The following is a 22,846-nucleotide window of genomic DNA, read 5'->3' on the forward strand; positions in this document are numbered from 1 at the left end:
TTTTAAAAAAAGGATCAGAGGAGCTAATTGTAAAGCCACTTGCAGATGTTGGAGCATATTACCTATGTTATTTTGGAGAAAATTTTGAAATATAAATGTTATTCACCAGAGGGTGCTATTGCCATCTGAAACAAAATATGACATCCTATCCCAATCTGTAGGTAATCTCAAGAGCTGAGACTTTTGCTTTGGGAAATATAATTTTAAAAAATGTTCTCTTTCCTGTTTTTCTCTCCTTCTTTTCCATTCTCTTCATATTACCTTCTACAACTCCTCCAAATCTATCACTTTAATGATGCTTTATGTCAACTAATATTAAAATCAGTTGAGATCACATTAGCCATAACTACTGATAACAACCATGGATCATGAACATGTAGGTAATTCACAAAATGATGCAAGTGTATGTAATTGAGATTGATAAGCTGAAATACATTTCCTGTCTAAAAGTTTTACTATGTAAAACACCAATGTGGTTATTACACAATGCCCTTCAAATAAACGAATGATAAACAGGTTTATGATAATAATATTATGTCTGTTGTCCATGAGGTTTAAAGTTTATATTTAAATGATATAATAAAAGATCTTGGCATCATAATTTATGATTAAAGTATGAACCAATAAGCTACTTTCCCCTTTAAGCCAGGATGATCTGGTTTTACTGTCTGTAAGTATAAATAATAATAATAATAATAATAATAAAAATAATAATACCAATATCAAGAAGTTGTTGTGTGGATTATATAGGTAATTCATGTGAAACCCCTAACAGTGCCTGACACACAATAAACCCTTATTATTGTTGTGTTTTGCGGATCTAGAGTTTAACTATTTGGGTTAAAATCTTGGCTATATCACTTAATATCTGAGTAACAGTGGTTAGGTTATTTAATTGCTCCATGCCTCAGTTTTCTTGTATTTAAAATGATGATAACCTCCAGTGCAATATTGAATAAAAGCATCAAGGTAAGATATTCTTGACTCATCCCTAATCTTAGGAGGAAAGCATTCAGCCTTTCACCATGAACAATGACATTAGTGCCTGCAGACCAAAGGGGGTCTATGCAATTTATTGTTTGAGGTCTTATATTTAGGTCATTGATCCATTTTGAGTTAATTTTTGTATATGGGGACAAACAGTATTCTAGTTTCATTCTTTTGCATGTGGCTTTCCAATTTTTCCAGCACCATTTATTGAAGAGGCTTACTTTTCTCCATTGTATGTTTTGGCTCCTTTGTCAAAAATTATTTATCCATATACATGTGGGTGTTCAGAGTCTTTATTATGAATAGGTATTGGATTTTTCAAATAATTTTCCTCTATTGTGGTCATGTAGGTTTTATTCTTTATTTAATAGACTATATTACATTAATTGACTTTGGATATTAAAACATCCTTGCATTACTAGGATAAACCCTTTTTGGTTATAGTGCTTCTTTTTATGTATTCTTGCATATGTCTGACCAATATTTTGCTAAGGAGTTTTGCATCTTTGTGAGTGATATTGGTCTGTAATTTTCTCTCTTTGTAATATCTTTGTCTTTACTCTTTAGTTTCAGAGTAACTGATTTCAGGGTTACTGAGCCCAGGCGAGCCAGGGAGACATAACACTATTGTTATGTCTTCCCTTTGCCTATATTTCCTGAAAAAAAAAGATATTATTTATTCTTTAAATATTTGATAAAATTTACTTGTGAAATGGTTAGGTAGTCAAATAGTAGTGTAATGGCTAATTGGGACACAGGTATTACTACTACTGCTTTTAGGTTGAATTCTTGCATATATTTCCATAGATAGTCATAGCTCAAATAAAATCTGAAAGTTTATTATTTATACAGACAGCAAAAGCAAGGTTAGAACAGTCTCAACTCCCCAAATACGCAGTACCACAGGATAACACCAAACCAGAGTTCAGATGGCAGACAACACAAGCAGTGGGTTACTCTGTCATGGAGAAGTGGCCTCTAAGATACAGCCAGACAGTTTTATAAATTTCCACAGAAAACTCCCGCTATGTCCTAAGCAAGGGTGGGAGGGCGAGTTGGAACGTCTTGCACTCAACTGAAACTAGAGAGATGGATGACAATTGCCTGGCGGCAGTCTTCCACAAGACACGAATGAGAAATTGCCTCACGGCAACTCCTCAACAGACTTCTCTCTTCTTACTCCAGAGGAATCACAGGGCATTCCACCAATACCCGCTTTAGGCTGCAGTCAAGCCTTGCCTTTGAGCTCTCCTATGTAGTCTAGGTGAGGATGTGCAAGGCCAACAGGATGCCATGAAGAGGCTCTCATACAAAACCTATCTGGGCCTAGGCTTTTCTTTGTGGAATTCTTTTAAATTACTAATTCCGTTTCTTTCCTTTATAGGTCTATTCAGATTCTCTGTTTCTTCTTCAGTTAGAATCCCCCCCCCCCCCGATTAGTTTGGGTAATTTATGCCTTTCTAGGAATTACTCCATTTCACCTAAGCTCTCTAATGTATTGGTGTTGCATTAGCTTATAATCTTTTTTTATTTCTGGAAGATTAGTAACAACACCCATCTTTTATTCCTGATACTGGAATTAGTGTCTTCTCGCTCTCTTTTTTTTTTCTACTTTAGTGTAGCAAGAAGTTTGCTAATTTTATTGGTTCTTTCAAACCGCCAACTCTTTTTTATATATAATATATTTTTATTGATTTCAGAGAGGAAGGGAGAGGGAGGGAGTGAGAGAAACATCAATGATGAGAGAGAATCATCAATTGTCTGCCTTCTGCATGCCCCCTACTGGGGATCAAACCTGCAACCTGAGCATATGCCCTTGACCTGAATTGAACCTGGACCCTTCAGTCTGCAGGCCGGTGCTCTATCCACGAGCCAAATGGACTAAGGCTGCCAACTTTTTATTTTATTGAATTTCTTCCATTGTTAGTTTTCTGCTTCAGTCTTTTTTTTCCTTCTAATCATTATTTCTTTTATACTTATTTCTTTAGGTTTATTTTGCTGCTTTCATCTGGCTTCTTCAGGTGGAAGCTTATATTATTGAAATTAAATCTTTTTTCTTATCTGATAAAATCATTTAATGCTCTAACGATTTTAGCCAAAGCTCACATACTAAAATGTTTCTAAGTGCCAAGAACAGAATAATACAAGGTTTCTGCATGACTTTGGAAAAGATGATAAACTATTTGACAAGAAATTTATCTACTCCAAACAATTGGATTGATTTAATGGGCACTTTGTTGAAGCTGCCCTGAGAAGCCACTTTTCTTTTACATTTTCTGTTGCTTCCCCAACATCTAAAGACTAAAAAAGTGTTTCTAAGGCTGTATACTAGTATAGCCATGTAGAATGCTGTTCTAACTAATACTGAGTTCCTAGGACTCTGCCTTTGTTAATGAAATAATATCATATAAGAGAATGATGCAGGTACACTAAAATAAGTGTCATTGTTTTTGTCATTTTTAAAAAAAGTGTTCTGCATGAGTAGACTTGGGAATGGTATATTTTAATGACAAATGTTGGCCTCTGAGTGTTTAGAATCTGGCATGATATGCTTTCATTCGAAGGTGTTGAAGATACTACTCTTGCCTTGCTCGATGAAAAAGACCAAAATCATAATCCTGGCTTCAACCATTGAGGTCACTTTTCTGTAACTAAGCAGCAGGGAAAGAGAGAGATCAAGGGAGGCAGAAAAATTTGAACTTCAAAAAAAATTTAATTGTGCTATGAAAATAAAAGAAGATAGATTTAATTTGTTGGAGATTTATTTTTACCTAATGATAGGGAGATTTATGCCAGGAAACTATAGGTGTTTTATACTACTGATGTTGTCTAGGGGAGGGTAAGTTGATGAATTTGCTCACAGTGTGGCCCTACAGTAAGAAAAGAAAATAACCAATAGTGTCTATTGAACTCTCAATATGGGTCAGACTGTGGTTCTTTTACCTTGTCTCTTTGCAGAACTCCCTCAATGCAGGCTATTTATACTTCTGTGTCAGCAACTTGCACATTGAAACTTATATATTTTTTCTTTATTGATTAAGGTATTACATATGTATCCTTATTCCCCCATTGCCCCCCTCCCCCACCCCACTCCCATTCATGCCCTCATCCCCCTGGTGTCTGTGTCCATTGGTTATGCTTATATGCATGCATACAAGTCCTTTGGTTGATCTTTCCCCTGAAAGTTATATTTTAGTTATTTCTTTATGTAGTGTTTCCCCCCCGCCCCCCTCAACAATAAATCTTTAAGGGCAAGGGCTGCATTGTATTTGTCTTTAGTATCTCACATTGTCAGGACAATGGTTTGTTCATAGCAAGTACCTAGTTAAATGGAATTGAAAGGAACAAGAAATTGTAACTTCCAGTAACACATTTTATAAAGATATAAACAGCAAATCATAAAACAATGACATTACAGAATGGTCAAGCAATGTAGGGGGAGGCTTAAAATGTGGTATATAAAAGCAAATGAACAAACGGTACCATAAACTATGTTCCGGAATTGAGAATAGATTTAAAAGGAGGAAACTCTTCCAGGTGTAAATATTGTTTTGGCTAAAACTATTTACATACTATCATCATAGCATTTGATGTACATTGAACTTGTAAACCCAAATCCTTCATTTCTAAGATAAATCATATTATTTTAGAAATTAGAGCTGCCTAGAAGATTAGTTGAACTACTAGTATTTTTATAAGAAATTTCTACCTCTTAATCAAGAAAACACATAATTATAGTTATTTTCTCACATGAATTTTATCATGTGGCCTCATATTGATTTCCTAGAATTAGGGGCCTTGAAGAGCACAGGATAAAATCATTTAGCTCCCAAAAAAGACTCAGCCACAAAAACTGTGAAATAACTAAACATTTTCAAGTTTGACTTGTCACATACTTGGTTATTAATTCTTTTCAAGTTTTAGGAAAAATAATTTCATTGTTGATATAATAACAGTATCTCAAAAATTTAACCAAAGAAACAAAGAAAAACTCAAAATATCACCTTAAATTTCATAATCTTGAAATAATGATAATTAGTTTTAAGTAAATATTATTTTAGACAATTCTCTATGCTTCCATGCAATAGAGAGATGTACACTCACCGACACACATACTCACAATAATTATTTTTTAAATCATACAATTATATTAGTTTAGCAGTGTTAACTAATATTTTAACACAAAAATTTAAATAAATGGATTGTTGTAGTTTGGATGTACATTCTTTATTATAAAAGTTCATAAAAATCCAATTAAAGTTAAGAAAAAAGATTATAGAAGCATCAATGTGGTGTCAAGAATTCTAGGTTTAATTTTTATGTGGTATTACATGACCTCTTACTTATGTGAGAATAAGGAAGTCCTTTATTGCCCCCAACCTCCTTACTTGACCTTCAATGTTTTTATTAATTATACCATTCATTTTACTTTGTCAAATATTCTAAAGCATTCTCTTTCTATAACATAAATCTCATGTTTAGTTTCATTTTTCCTGCATGCAGGTAGATTCATTAGGCACCACAATCCTCTTTAACATTGTTTCTATATTTTTAAAAAATATATTTTTATTGATTTCAGAGAGAAAGGGAGAGGAAGTGAGAGATAGAAGCATCAATGATGAGAGAGAATCATTGATTGCTGTCTACTGTAGGCCCCCGACTGAGGATCCAGCCCACAACCTGGGAATATGCTGACCAGGAATTGAACCGTGACCTCCTGGTTCATATGTTGACAATCACTGAGCCATGCGGGCCGGACAACATTGTTTCTGTCGAGATCTTTCTTTTGACTTATCTTTTGTTTAGTTGGAATTTTTACTTTTTTGGAAATGCTCTTAGGTGTTATATTCCAGGACTTCTTAAATGTTTCAATATGCTATTCTAGTTCTTTCATTACTTTAGGAAATTTTTATGTCTTTGAACATATTTTCTGTGCCATGTATCCTTGGCATAGATCATCGTTTCCTTCCATGTATATCATGTTCTCTCTACTTGATTAACCTTTTTGTCCGTGTCCTTTACATGCACTTGATATATCTTCCATTTTTGTATGTCTGTGGCTTGATGTTTATAATTTATTAATTGGTTTGCAAATGGTGTTTGGGCTCTCTGTTTGTTTCTCTGTCTCTGAGTTTCTCTTTTATGTCATTTGGTTGTTTATCTTAGCTTTGAGCTCTTGTATTATTGAATTTATGTTCTTATTAAGTTCTTTCATAGCATGATGTATTTATAGGAAATAATCTTTTCATTGGGTTTGTTTGATTATTTATTTTTCCCAAAATAAATTCTTCATCTGGCTTTTACATGCCATGATCTCCCTTGACTTTTAAAAAAATTATTTTTCTTTTGTGATGTGTGTGTGTGTGTGTGTGGTTTTCAATTAGCTTATGCTAAATAGGGGCAGCTCTGAACAGACCTACTATTGGAACTGATTCAGAGAGTGAGTGTTGCAATTTGCCTTTACTATACCTGAAAACTCTTCCTCCCTGTGAGTTGAGTTTTAGAGCCTGTTATGGATACTCTAGCCACTTTTTCAGAGCCCACTGGTGGGTTTGGGGCAGGAAAGAGTTGATCTCATTAAGGCTGAACTCAACCTACTGTTGGATGACCTGACCTCTGTTTTGTGTTCTTAGATTTTCACCTGCATCGAGTTGGAGTTGTACTCTTAGTACTGTGGCAATATAATCTGGGGTTTTAGATCATTTTCTCAATTCAAAGTGAAGCTCTGTAGAATGGAGAGTCAAGAAGTTTCTTCTGCATTTGCTAAGAGCCTAAAGCCTAGTCTTTAATAATTTGGGCATCTACTGTCGAGAATTTTATTGTGACTTTTTCTAGTTTCTTATGTCTCTAAATATTATGTGGTATTTGTGAGATTTGTCAGAATTTGATTGATTTTCCTTCCTCACGCAGTACAGCTTCTGAGGCCCTGGTTAGTAGTCCTACTCGGCTAGCCAGAATCCCATTTCTTTCCTTGGCCATCACTTTTCAAAGTGCATGAAAGGAGGTTGGATTTTGTCTTTGTTGGGTTGCTACCGGTGAATTGCAAGGCTCCCCTCCCCCTACCACTGTTGTGCATTTCATCAAATTTTGGCAGATGATCAGTCTGCAGTCTGACATCATTCTCCCATCTACACCTCAGAGTCTCTGTTTTTTTATATTTCAATCATCAATTAGTTTTCTGAACACTCTGAGTAAAGCAGTTACATTTTTTTTCCCATTTCTAGAAACAAAAGCTGGCTGCAGACCTTTACTCAAACCTCAAAGGAATTGGTTATTTTCACTTCTACCTGCACTGATAGAGCTTTTGTTCTCTGCAGTATGCTCTTTGGATTATGAAATCTAGTCTTGGGAAAGAATCATATCAAAAATCAGATTTGTATGCACTGTAAACAAAAGAATCATTCAAACCAGGAGAGAATTATTATGAGTTTATTTGAGCCAAACTGACGACAATTGTCTGGAAGCAAAACCTCAAAGGAATGAGAAAATGCTGCGGAAAATGGCAGTTTTACCACTTATTTTATACATTGGAATCAAAGGGCAAGATGTAAAGGGGTTACATGAAATTCATTGGTGATAGATTAAGGGAGGTGAGAGAAAGCAAAGTGAGGGAAATCTCTGGGATTTGTAACAAGTGAAATAAACAGACACATACTTCTTTTACATTTATGAGTAAGGGATAGCTAACAGTCAGTAACTGACATGATAACCACAACGAGAGGATGTGTGGTTTCTGCACTGTGCAGTGGCTGTGCCCAGAGGGGTCCAGAGAAACGGAAGTTAACATGACATTCTAAAGATGCGTTCCAAACATCTACATGTTATTGTAGATGCAAAAAGACAATAGACAGGCTCAATTAAGGTAAATATGGACATTTCTCAGGAAATATTCTAGCTCAGGACAGGACTGTCTACCTTGACCTGCTTTTAGTTAGAAAGTTTTAATTTCAGACCATCTTATGTGATTACTTTTGGTCTCTGAGTTTGTATTACCCGCCATGCGGCCTCCCCTGAACTTGTCAGGTTTATAAAGTGGCCCCCTTTCATCCACAGCACATTGACTTTTCTAAACACCTGATTATCTGATGAATTTGGTTAATATGTTAAACAAGTTCAACAGCCTAGGACTTTATGGTACAAATCCTTAATTATTTATATATCTGTTGCATAAGAATGTTGTTTCACTGGTTGGTATGGATTCTACTTTATTGAATTCAGAATTAAAAATGAGATTGATTTGGAAGCATATAAAGAGACTATCATGCAATGAGAGGAAAGAGGAAGTTTGGGACTGAGACCAGGATTTAATTGTGAGTAGCTGAGCTCTAATGAGGTTCAACTTCTAAGTAAAACAGATTTACTGTATCAACTTTGAAATACTAGTTGAAAAGTAATGGTTACAGATAAATGTGATGCAGAGATCTGAGTTCATGTCCCCATAAATCTGGAAAGGCGATTCCCCTGGACCCTCTGGACCTGCACAAGTGGCCTCCCTATAAGAAGCTACAACTGCTCTTTGCTTGAAAATGAAGCAGAGCCACCTCTTCCCTGCAAGGCAGCAGGTGTCTGCCTGAGGGCATGCCCTTTCCTCCCGTTCTGACTACTACACCAATACCTAGAGTTAAATTGTGACATAACAGCACAGCCAAGGATAAGCAGGACTTGATAACAAAGGGAGGAACGACACCCCCAAACTGTTAAAGGATCCGGCCAGTGTGTACTAGCAAGAATTTCAAGACTACACATGCTACTGGATAGTGCTTGATCAGTGTGCTAGAAAATAAAGTAGGGTAAGGGAGAGCTTGTCCATTTGGGATGACTCTCCAAGGATCCAGAATTTAATGCTGGCAAGTATCTTTCTGCTAGGATGGCTTCTAGAGGCATGGAAAAAGCAATGGCCAACACCAGGAAAAGAAAGCTTTTACTGCTAGAGAGAGATAGTAAACCTTTTAGGCTTTGCAGTCCAGATGGTCTCTGTTGCAACTATTCAACTCTGTCACTGTAGTGGAAAAGCAGCCATAAAACAATACATAAATGAATGAGAGTGTTCAGAAAACTGTGTGTGTTCCAATAAAACCTGATTTATATACATAGGTAATGGGCTTCTTTTGATCCATTATTTACTGACCTCTAGCATATATTAAGAGAGGTTGAAATGCTGGAATTTCCATGGCAAACTACGGAAACAGCATTGTAAGAGTCAGAGAAGGGCTCAAAACAGAATAAATAAACCAATAATTTGCTACTTGATATGTACATGGAATTCAAGAGTGAATAATTAGGAGGCTGAGAGCAGTTGCCTCAATTAAAAGTTACTATCCTGTCTGGCCAGAGTGGCTCAGTGGTTGAGCATCAACCTATGAACCAGGAATTCACGGTTCAATTCCCCGTCAGGGCACATGCCTGGGTTGTGGGCTCCATGCACAGGTTGTGGGCTCGATCCCCAGTGGGGGTTGTGCAGGAGGCAGCTGATGAATGATTCTTTCTCATCATTGATATTTCTCTCTCTCTCTGAAATCAATACAAACATATTTTTAAAACAAAAAGTTACAATCCTTGGCCCTCAAGCAGTTTCACACCGGGATTCCAATGACTGAAAGAAAGGCCATATCCCGGAAGAACCCTGCTGTACCTGGCAATGTACATGTAAAGTGTCCCCAATTATTTTCCCAAAGGGACCTATGGCTATTTAGTCAGGTAATATGGAAAGGGGAATGCCCCAAAATTTTGGGAACTGTTAGGAATAATGATGGTCCACATCACCATCATGATGCCCTGTTACAGTGGGGTCATATGCAGGCCAGGCAATAAAATGCAGTGGGCTTAGGCCTGGCTCCATAGACTCACTCAGTGGTCATTACCTCAGTTTCTGATTCTGTAATTAGAATAGACATGCTTTATATTTGGGACATTCCCCACATTGACTCCTTGGCCTTTGGGCTGAGTTATTGTAGTGGGAAAAGTCAAATAAACCATGTAACTCTGCCTGCCATCAAATAGTAAATCATAATATTCCAACTAAGTGGGAATGGCAGTGATTAGTACCACCCTTAAAGGCATAAAAAAAATCCAGAATGATGGTGGTTTTTTTTTAAAATATATTTTATTGATTTTTTACAGAGAGGAAGGGAGAGAGATAGTTAGAAACATCGATGAGAGAGAAACATCGATCAGCCACCTCCTGCACATCCCCCACTGGGGATGTGCCCGCAACCCAGGTACATGCCCCTGACTGAAATCGAACCTAGGACCCTTCAGTCCGCTGGCCGACACTCCATCCACTGAGCCAAACCGGTTTTGGCAGAATGATGGTTTTTATTCTGTTCTGTTTACTTTACCAGTCTGGCTTCTGCAAAAACCTGGTGGACTCTGAAGGATGTTAGGTTACCACAAACTCAACCAAATAGTAGCTCTAATTTTGGCTTCTGTGCCAGATGTGATATTATTGGTGGAGTAGATTAACACAACCTCAGGTGCACTGTTTGTAGTTACCAATCTGGAAAATGCATTCTTTTCAGTCTATTCAAAAAAGAGTATCAGAAAGTATATATTCATAGAGCAGATTATAGAATGCTTTTACATCCCCCCACTCCCCCCCCCATATCTATTCTTCTACCCTCTGGCAAATTTAAACTCTCCTACTCTCTGCAAATCACACTCAGCCTACTCAGCACTTTCCATGGCCATCATCAGCCTCTTCAACCTATTCTCAACCTCTTAGCACCTTAACTTCTATAACTTATTAGCACTATGGCCTTCTTTGTGATAGATATATAATTTCTTTAGGCTTCATTTCTTCATTTATGAATGAAAATAATAATTATGCTTCAGCATTAGTATGAGGATTAAATGAGCTAAGTTTTGTGTGAACATGGAGAAGACTGAGTGACTCAGACTTTGTGAAGTATAATTAGGGTCTTAGCTTGGATTGCTATAACAAAATGTGCACAAACTGAGTGTCTTATCAACAACAGAAGTTTATTTCTTATAGACCTGGAGTTTAGAAGTCTAAGATCAAGGTGCCAGGATTGTTGCTTTCTAATGAGAGTCCACTTCAGGGTTGCAGACTAATGACCTCTTGTATCCTTACATTATGGCGGGGGGGTTGGGGGGGGCGGGGTGGGGAGGAGGGGGGAAGCAAGCTAGCTCTCTGGCCTCTTCTGATAAGGATGCTAATCACATCCACGAGTGCTCTACCCCATGTTCTAATTATCTCCCAAAGGCCCACTTCCAAATACTATCACATTGGGATTAGGGTTTCAACACATGGATTTTGGGGGGACACAAACATTCAGTCCATAGCATGATCTAATCTGGAGTATATTTCAGGTAGCTACAGCAAAGGAAATTTAATGCAGGGAACTAGTTACACAGGTGGTGCTAGAGATGAGAACCAAAAAGGGAACATGGAACACCCAGAAACTGAAAGGGCAAAAGTGTTCACCACTAGTCTTGAAAAAAAAAAAAGGAATAAGATAGACTACTGTTATAAGATCCCAGGGGTTGGGGTGACTAGAACCATGGTGGGTTTGTCTGGTGGGAGCTGAAGCCAAAGAGGAAATGAAGCCTTTTTCAAAAGAGCTGACAAAAGCAAAGGCTAGAGAGTGAAATACTGGGGTTACTTTATTCCCCCTGCCCTCTCATGCCTTGCCTCTCATTGGCCAGAAGTCAGTAGACTCTAAGCCAGGGAAACACCACCTGCAGAGGTCAGCCCAGAGCACAGGAAGGATGCGAAGCCAATAGTGTTTTCATCTATAGGAGGTCATGACATCAGGCCACATCCTTGTGGGTAGAGGGGGATTTCCCATAGTTATGCTACCATTCCCATTATTAGATCTTCAGAAATTAATCTTGATTTAGGAAGTGAGGAACTGGAAAGGCAAACTAATGAAATACTAATCAGCAATAGGGAATGAACTACTGATACTTGCAAAAACATGAATGAATCTCAAATGTGTTAGGCTAAGTGAAAGATGCTTGAATATATGCTGTATGACTCCGTTTATATAACATTTTAGAAAAAGTAAAACAATAGTGGTAGAAAGCAGATTTGTAGTTTGCAGAGGCCAGGGTATGAGGGAAGAAAAGTCACTGCTAAGGGGTACAAAGAGAATTTTTAGGGTGATGGCAATATTCCATACCACGATTGTGGAGGTGGTTATATAACTTCACATGTTTCTCAAAACTCATCTAATAGCACATCTAACATTGGTGAATTATATTTTATGTAAATCCTGACTCAATAATGCTGACTGAAACAATCAAGTCAAGCAGTTATGCACACATATATACTCATACATGCATTGTTAAAAGGGCATTAAATGATTACTCAAACATGAAAACTCCCAATTTATTATAATTTACTATCATTTTCTGTTCTTACAAACTCAGCAGATGGATTGCTATCATGTGGGAAACTAATTCTCTAATCCATTATTTGATTATGATAGAGGAACCAAAGCCCAATTTTTCTAAAATCAGAGTTAAAACTTTGGTTCTAATAGTAAACACTCATCTGAATAATTGAGTAGATTTTCTACTTTTTATCCAGGAAGTACAGAGTATGTGGTTTATATGAGCCACACGTTTAGCATTGACATCAGGTGCATTCATAATTAATTTTCTACAACATTTAAACAACAAGGCAAGTTAGAAAGAAAATGACTCTGTCAAGAACTCTGGATTTCACATGAAAGCCTTATTTCAGGAAATTATTTCCAGAATCAAGAAACTATATAACTCTATGACCTCCCTGGAGGGAAAACTTGAAGTACTCTTGCCTAAAATAGCAAAGTTGGACTTTTAAATTATGGAAAATGACAAACACATTGAAAATCTGGAAGAAACTTCTCGGGAGATTAAAGCAAACATCACAAAACACAGTGCATAGAAGAGAGCTGATTAAACTCAATATCAAGACGAAGTAGGTGGGTGGTGGTACAATAAGGAAACCTAATAATGTCATGGACTCACTGGAATTTTTGGAAACACTACTTAATGGAATTTTGGCAAGACCGATGGAGTTGATTACAATTTAATGTCATATGGAACTTACTTTCAAATACCAGTACTATAGATAAGATCCGTGGGATTAAAGAAACTGTGACTAGATAAAAATCACCGTAGCTAGAGATCTAAACTGCTGATGTGGTAGAGGCTCTCTTGTCAAAAGGCAAATTCTTGTCTTCTTGGAGCTAAGCCGGGAGGTACCAACTAGGAGGGGAAGTCGCCTGAAATACCAAAGAGAGCATAATTATTGTTTCCTGTCTAATTGTCAGTAACACAGCAAAATCCACTTATCTCCTTTGACATATTGAAAGCACACAAAGACATCTTGGGAGGAGGCCTGTTGACATCACACAGACTCTAATCTTGCCTCTGAATTAAATTCAAAGGAACTGTGTTATTTCTTGAACTGGAGAATTGGTATGAAGGTGTGTGCTAACCTTACTTCATCTGTTTAGAATAGTTACATCTTTCAGGAGTCTTTGTGCTTTTCAGAACTTACCTGAGTCATAATGGGTAGAAGCAGCAGTTTATATAGCTGACTTTTAGCCATTTAAAATAGATAATTAAATGCTACAATAAATATGAAGGGTAAACTTTGTGCATAAATAACGCTCAATAAAATATTTTTTAATTGCACCCGATTTTCCAACTTTATGAAAATATTTTCCAATGTCACTTTGGGGTCTTAAAGCTGTACTTAATCAGGAGAGCTGGGCCTTTGCCACAGAAGTTATAGAACTTGGTTATAGCATGAGGGTGGTAATATAATGAATGGTGTGGTAAAATGTGATTTCCCAAGCTTCAATACAGAAACTTGATAGGCATGAAATTTATCAACCTGAAATATGTCTTTGGTTAATCAGACTGTAACTTTAATCTAAGTGCCATGATAATAGAATTTTTAAATTGTTAAATTATTCACCCCTCACAATAGGTCTTATTGATTAGAAAAAACATATGGGATATCTTATTCACTGGATTCTTATCTCAAAGGCTTTCTGTCATTGGACTTGTGATTTTAAGTGCATTGTGTTTTATGTCATCGTATTCTATGTAGGTCTGTTTTCTTTGAACACATAGATGTTGTAGATGAGGCTGTCAGACTGGAAGACAGAATGAATCTTGGGAGGTATTAGGGGGGAAACTGGTGCTGGGAAGCTGAACAGATGTATGGAATGTGTTTTAATCCCTTAAGGCTCTTCAGATGTCAGTTGGCTTATGTTTCTGGACACTATCTGTCAGATCACATTGAGCTATCTGTTTTATATTCCTGGGGATTGATTTCATTAATGAAGAACATGCCAGAACCTGGGGTTATCTTCAACGAAGGATAACCTCTTTGGGCCTTGTGAGCTGAAAAAAAAATTACGGGATGACCATTTCTTCTCAAATGGAAGAAATTAAAGCTGAGGGCCGAGGTGTGAAGGCTCTTAACAGCAAGCTGGAAAACAACTGGATGCACTTCAGGACTTGCTGGCAAGTATTTACAATCAACTGGAACCATTTCAGGGAGCATTAGGAAGAGGGGGAGGCCTGGACTGCTGCTGTGAGAACTTGGTGCACAGGGTTCTCATCTTACAGCAAGTAAATGCCAAAAATTCTCCCGTGTATAGGGAGAATGATGCTGGGTTAGTGAATGCTCAGAATAAAAAACAAAATGCATTGCAGAAATAACAATGGGAGACATGTCTATGAACTAATCACCTATTCTGAGCTGGCTTATGGACTTTATGTTCAAACCTCTTCATGTGCTAAAGGCAGTCAGACTTTAAATCCATCTATTATATGAGAATTTAATTTCTAATTATCACTCAAAATCAAGTGGCTCATGCAGATTCAAAATGGGAATCATCTCTTACTTAAACTGAAACCCAGACCATTTAATATGTTGTCTGATGTCTAACTTTATCTGAGTCGTAACAGTTTATTCCTATGACTATTTCTCAGGGTTTCTTAATGCTTTAGTATTGGCACAGGCTTTTTGTTGGAGCAGACAACTCTGGTTAAGGGATCTGCAGCTATGTGTGCTGTGGGAGAAGCCTACAGATTCCAGGAACACCGAAATCCATGGCAATGAAGTTTTGAAACACTTCTATAAATTATAAAATATCAGTCTGATAAGAGCCATTATTTTGTTATTCCTATTAAAGGTGCAATCGTTATTTCACTTATTCTGGAATAAGACATAAGCAACGATTTGGCACTGTTTCGAGGGAATAAAATTCATTTTAAAATAAGCTTTTGTTTTCTTGTTTTGTTCTCTTCTGTTTTGTTTTCTTATGTATCTTAAGAACAACATGTCTATCTGCCATGCACTCATAAGCCCTATTAAAGCTGGTTTACTACTTTCTCTAAAGCTGACATTTTTATAAAAAATTGACTTTTGACACTTTTTCATTCCAAAACATTTTAGAATAACATGTTTTCCAAAAGAAAAGTCTAGGTTCCAATTCTGTTGTATAGTTTTCAATTTTCTTGCATTTTCATTGATTGATTGAATTATGTTCATTCTGGAAACAAGCTATTTCCATCGTATAGCTTGTGTTTCCTTGAAATTAAAAAAAAACAACACAACTTTAGTTATGTTTTTACTTATATATAAAAAATTAAAAAAAACTTTTATAAGTATCAAATATTTTCAAAATACTCTATATACGTAAGTCATTATGTATTAGTTTATTGAACAGTCTGCACTATAGGAATCTGCCATGAGACTTTCATGTTTCCCAATCACTGCCTTCTGCCATATGCTGCTGACTATCTCATCATCTCATTTAAGGATATTTTGGGCAGATTCTTTATCTTTATGATCACTTGCACATATAAAAGCTGTCATCTTGCCTGGCTGGTGTGGCTCAGTGGTTGAACGTCGACCAGGAGATCACAGTTGGATTCCCGGGTTGTGGGCTTGGTCCCCAGTGGGGAGTGTTCAGGAGGCAGCCAATCAATGATTCTCTCATCACTGATGCTTCTATCTCTCTCCCTCTCCCTCTCTGAAATCAATAAAAAAAATATTTAAAAAAAACTATCATCTTCTTAACACTCACCTTTTCCGTTTTTACTCATCTCCTTCAACTTTATTCCAAAGGACTCAAATTGGAGAAGAAATGTCTATTCTTTCACTCCTTCGTGTGTGTGTGTGTGTGTGTGTGTGTGTGTGTGTGTGTGAACAGGAGGAGGAAGATGAACTGGGCTAAATGTCTATAATGGGATGTATATTGCTTCTCTTTTTGCCCTTTGATACTCTTCTGGTTAATCACTGTTTCATGCCTATCCTCCTTTAGGGTGCATGTGTGAATTACTTGGAGTTCTTTGTATGTAGGAGTAGGGTCTTTTAACTTCAAGGTTCCCTGATGTGAGGGACCAGGTCCAATTTCATTTCTTCCTAATAACTTCTCAGAGTCTGTTCCTGAATATTCACCACAAAGCCTTTTACTGCTGGCATACCTATGTGGCCAGCAGTAGGGCTTGGAATGAGTAAGACAGCTTAACACTTGTATCTTCCATGGGATGCATTTGATCTTCCTCTTTCTGTTCCTCACAGTGGTAGTTCAGACTTCCACAGCTGTCCCCTCAGTCTGTCTTATCCTTTTTCCCCCCTCTCTTTTCTCTTTGTTCAAAACAATACTGATATCAACAAGTCTGTTTTATAAGCTAATGTCCTACTAGGAATGAAATACCAGTTTTCTTCTCCCCTGCCCCCAACAGGCATTTCTCGTTAAGTAACTGTCTTGAGTCCTCCCTTACTTGACCCCAATTGGCGTTAGGTGTAAGGGTGGGGAAAACACTAATTATTCCTTACAACTCCAACAATTTTATTTCAATTTCTCCTTCTCTCTCCATTTCTGCTAATGAGGGAGGGGCTTGTGGTGATTACTAAAGAGAGCAGTGGGTTCAACTATCACTTCAAACCCCCTATACGAGTAACTCTAATTGTTTGAGATTCACTTTAGGTTGGTTGGTATAAAGCATCTCTCTTTATCTCAGACTTGGATCTTAGTCACTAATTCCAGGAAAACAAGAACATCTCATTTATCATGTTGCTACAGTTATAGCCCATTTTTATAATATAGCTGTATATGCATAAGACAGAGTGATTGTGCTTAGGTTCACTTACAATCCCTCATTGCTATTGACCTCTCCCAGCCACCCCATCTCCCAGCACAGGCCTTAGTGTCTGTGTCCATTAGTTATGCTTATATGCATGCATATAAGTCCTTTGGTTGATCTCTTACAACCCCCCACTTCCCACCTTCTCTCTGATGTTTGACAGTTTGTTTGATGCTTCTCTGCTTGTAAACTTTTAAAGTATAACCAGGGATATGATTTTTTGTTAGCAGTTCTGACTTTTTTTTTCTCCACCAGTCCACAATCTCCTCCACATATAGCACTAGTGTCTGTTAACTACATTCTTCATGAAACTCATCTTTCTTTCATTGTTCTGAGCATCCAGATATAATACCTTCCAAATTGTTCTTGTTTATCCACTCTTTACCAAAACATGGATGTTCCTTCTTCCTTCCTGCCATGACTTAGTATTCTAGGCTGATTCCTGCAAACTTAAATTGCTACAAAACCTTAGTCCAGTTTGACTCAAATACACATTACATGAATTAGCCAGACTAATCTGGCTAATCTGATTTAAATGGAATTCTTTAAAAATATATTTGTATTGATTTCAGAGAGGAAGTGAGAGGGAGAGAAAGATAGAAACTTCAATGATGAGCCAGAATCATAGATTGGCTGCCTCCTGCATGCCCCACATGGGGATCGAGCCTGCAACCTGGGCATGTGCTCTGACCAGGAATCTAACCATGACCTCCTGGTTCATAGGTTGACAATCAACCACTGAGCCATGCTGGCCAGGCTAAATGGAATTCTTTACGAGAGCTTTCACCTATTTTAGAACACTCTCTTTGTTCAATATTTTCAAGAACAAAATCTGCAACAAAACTTTTAAGGCCTCAATGCTGCTATATGATGCTATCCAAACTTATTTTTTCAGCCCCCTCTGATGCACACTTTTTACTTCAGGTACACCCGTCTTGTCCTCAGTATCTCAGGATCACACATGTTCTTGTCTCTGTGTTTTAGCAAGAAATAAGAAAGCCTCCTAACTTCACTCACTTGCTCAAATAATAAGTTTTAAATGTTGCCCTCTGCCATGATATATTTCTGGAATGCTCCAGTTGATATAGATTCTTCCTTGATTTCTATACATAGTAGGTAGATTTCATTTTGTGTAACTTTTCATTCAATATGTTCACTGCTATGTTTGTTCCTCCTTGGATTCAGGTGTTTTGACTCACCAAATGCAATAATAATTATTAAGGCTGGTGATCACGTCTTAAGTTTCTTGTGTACTCTAAAAGAGCTGGCATAGTGCTCAGCAAGTAGATGATGTTTTCAAAAAGTGTGGTTTATTGGTAAATATACAACATGGTGCAGCAGAAGGAGCTCTGGGCCAGCCTTCAGAGCAGCAATGTGGCCTTGGGAAAGATTGCTTAACCTCTTAAACCTCAGTGCTCTGGCTGTAAAATAAAATTTAAAAGTAATGTATTTTCTGTCTACTTTGAAAGATTGTTTGAGTTGAAAATAGGAATAATCAGAAAACGATACTTTGGCTATTATTTCAGGTACATTTAGGAAAGTCTATTTACTTTTACTTTATAAAGAAAAGTACAGGCATTGGATGGAAAGGGGATTTTTGGTTTTCCACCCTTAAAAGGACAACTTACTCATACCTTTCCAATGGAAAAAAAATTTAGATCTTTTTTGGGGGAAATAAAATTTATTTCATTTGTTTATTAGTCAAGGATATTAAAGTACATAGAAAATTTTTGTCTGATATAAGATCAATGGCATGGATAGGAATTTTTAAGGGTAAAATAGGCAGGTTTAGGGAATTTTAGAAATTAAGGGGACCATGGGAAAAGCACAGGGCTACAGAGCTGCAAAGGGCACATTTCCATAGAATAATGGAGCTGGGAGCTGCAGAAGGTACACATTTACAGAATAAAGGGAAGGAAACCTCTAACTCAGAGGGGGAAGAAGAAAGCCCAGAGGGAATAGGGAAACAATAAGGGAGAAGAAGAGGAGAACCTCATGTGTACTTTACATGAGGTTTGATCTTTGAGCTCTGGAGTTGCTATAGTGACCAAATCAGCAGGGGATAGTGACCAGTCAGAGGGGATATCAAGGTATAAAGATCTGCAGCCTCCATAAACCATAGAGAGAAGGGACTCAGTGGGACTCTTTCTCCCTCCCCACATGGGAGTCTGTGCTTGTTTCTCAATAAATTTCTACCTTTGCTGTACCATCTTCTGTCCGTGGTTTCATTCTTTGACTCCCCTGGACAAAGAGCCGGGGAACCATCCTGCCCAGGGGAACACCGCGTGTTCCAGTCCAATTGTCCTGTTTCAGCATTACTAGAAGTATAATACCAGCTTTTAATTCCTAGATTCTGAATATCTACAAAAACATTCTATATCACTGTAAGATCCTAACAGCAACTAAAGTTTGAAAGCATAATTTTGAAATGTGGGGTTTTACACTTCATTAAATCTAAAATCTATAATTTTTCTGAACTTAAAAATAAATTTGCTTACCATGATTTGAAGACAAAGAGGGAGTTGGTGACTAATAAAAAGGAATGTAGATAGTCTGCCACTATATCTCCCTATGGATTCTCATTTGCTTGTTATTATTCAAGGATATTCCAAATTTTACATTGAGGGGGATCTACTCCAATAGTATCTGCCAGGATTATGACTTTAGGAAAATTCACTGAAAGATTTGAAGGGATTTAGGTATATTTTCTTCTCCAGTGACCAATAATTCAACATAAGATGTGGAGAGTCGTGTACACCCAGAACTGTAACTACAAAAATTAGATCAAGTTAAAATTTTATTTTTTCAACATTCCACCTTGTTCTATTGAGGCCTGTGATGCAATTCTCAGCAGAGACAAATGCCAGTGTGTCCATACAGCATCATCTCAATGGGAAAGCATGTGCTTCGTTTCACAACCTCCCCATTGCCGTAAGCAACACTCTGACCAGGGTAAGGAACTGCTGACTCAGTATTTCACCATCCTAGAATTTTAACAACAATGCCATAGACCATCCTACAGGGAAAATTGCATTTATTTGGCATAAATAATTGAAGTATATTTTATTGCTCAATTAGTATTCACTTCTAGATTCTTGAACATGTTTACCACAAACACTTTGCTTCTTCCAGCTTAAATAATATATTACTTTAGGGACTAATTCTGTGGCTCTTTACTTGGAAATATAGTCCCAGAAGTAAATTCTGGGCTATAAATTTACTTTAATACTATCATTTCCTCCAGATTCTTGTGCTTTTCTCAGACCATGTTAATAACAAAGGTGGTGATCATTGTTTTTATTTTTGGGATAGGATTTAGAATTTAGTTTAACATTTTTTTTTCTGAATTAGTTTCATAAATACATTCTTAACACTTTTTTAAATGGATTTTTTTTCACAATAGCTGACAAGTTTTTCTCTTTGTTTGTTTTTTCATATTGAGGAAAGAAATTGGTGAACTACTTTCTGGATAAATTATCTATTTCCCTTACTCTGATCTGAGTACTTTTAAAAAACACCCATTAAAAATGAGCTAAATCTGCCCAGCTGGCATGGCTCAGTGGTTGAGTATGAACCTATGATCCAGGAGGTCATGGTTTGATTCCTGGTCAGGGTACATGGGTCACTCAATATGGGTTTTCCCTTAACAGTTGACTGCTGGATTGTGGGCTTGATCCCCAGCAGGGGGCGTGCAGGAGGCAGCTGATCAATGATTCTCTCTCATCATTGATGTTTCTATCTCTCCCTCCCCCTTTCTTTCTGAAATCAATAAAAAAAAATATTTTAAAAATGAGCTAAATTCACTTTCTTACTTTGAAAAAAAAATCAAAGCTTTATTACGATTATAGGTATATAGATGATGTTTATTTTTAATTTTTTTATTTCATTCATTTATTTATTTTTTTATTGCTTAAAGTATTACAAAGGGTATTACATATGTGTCCTTTATTTCCCCCCCCCCACATCCAAGGGGGGGGGGAACCCACATCCAAGGGTTTATTTTTTGTGTTTCACTTTTCCCTATCCAGGAAATTTCCATCTGTTGCAGATTATTGCTTTGACTAATATTGCTTTTATCCCCATCATTCTATCTCTCCCCTCAGCTACTTCCCTGACTCAGGTCCTCATTGCTCTTGCATGTTGAATTTCATCAGTTGCTGGACTCATCTTCTTATTGCTAGTCTCAACTCCTTTCAAAATGTTAGTGATAAATATTTGTGTTCTTCAATAATATTTTTAATTCTCCTCTTTCTGGGACATGGTAGAGCTGCACTGTTATATCCTGTGTAAAATGTGAAATGTTGAGACAGACTAGTAAAGCAGGACAAGAGGAATAGGGAATAGCAGTTTGCAGCCATCTAGAAAAATCTAGATGCCAAGCAGTTTGCAGCCATTTAGTAAATCCTATCTTCTCTAAATCAGGGACACTTGAGTAAATGCTTTGCACTCCTCCTCCTGAACCAGAGGGCAAATAGCTTAAATCACTTTGCTCAAGGAGACAGGTAGCAGAAATCCAGTTAGTGCCATTTGCCAAACACACCCAAGGACAGATGAAGTTAAGAAATAAAACCTCGTCAGCATAAAACTGATGAATATTCTGTTGAGATCCTCCTCTAAGACCTCCCCTAAACACCCAGCCTTTAAAACCCCTCAAAGCGAAGGTCCAGCATGCCTTTCCCTCCTTAGGAGCACGCCCATGCCTTCCCCCTCACCCGTCTTTCCTCACAGACTTGCATCTCCTAAACTCGAAGGGACCCCATAAGGCTTGCAACCAGGGCAAACTCCCAGAACCTGTCCCCAAGGTTCCCCAGCTCTTTCTTGTTCCATTGTCCCCAGCTTTAACAAACTCCTCTAAAATTCACCTGGACTCATGTTATGAAATTTTTCCTGCATGAAGTCCAAAACCCACACACTACCAGCTGGCCCTAGGCAGACCTGCTCAGGCCTGCTTCCCTTTTCCAGTAACAATGTGATGTGTCACTTCTTGATGGGAACCTGTTGGAGTAAGGGCTCAAGTTGCCCTTATTGCTAGTGATAGTCATGTGTGAAGGTTCTGCCACTCAGAGTTCTTGAATGGGGATAAAATGGAATAGTCCCCTTTGCTCAAACTCAAGACAAACCAAATATGCTACCCAAGGCCCTTTATGAACTGGCCTCTTACTATTAAAACAAATATAAGAATTTAATAATGTGACAAATTTTTAAAATATGAAAAAATATAAATATCCAGTATGTAATATAATAAAGATTTTTCAAGTATAAGTATTACCAATTTCTGGGTCTTTGGCAAATTTCACTCAATATGAGTTTTCTCTTAACAGTTGACTGCTTTCGCTCAATCTCTATAATCTGCTTTAATTCAATCAACTAACATTTATTGAAACGTAATGATAGGCATGTAAACCTTTAGTTTTCACAGAAACCAGTGGGATAAGTAGCATTTACTGTGACAAATAGCAGACACATGTGTATGGGGGCCTCTGGGAGCTGGGCAGGGAGTCCTGCCTGGGCAGTTACTAGTTGCATCACCTGAGACAAGATTTCCAAGCAGTTCGTATTTCAAACCCCTCATTTGCAGAGGAAGGATGATAATCCCTAGCACAGACAGTTGTGAGGTTTAAATTAAATCATGTCTTTACAGGGCTTTGCATAGAGGTAGAGCTCAGTCATTACTGGTTCCCATCAATCTTTTGCAGATGAGAAAACGGGCTCAGAGTTGAACACCAGATGGGTTTCT

Source organism: Myotis nattereri (assembly GCF_964212035.1).
Source record: "Myotis nattereri genome assembly, chromosome: 6".
In the NCBI taxonomy this organism is placed as follows: domain Eukaryota; kingdom Metazoa; phylum Chordata; class Mammalia; order Chiroptera; family Vespertilionidae; genus Myotis; species Myotis nattereri.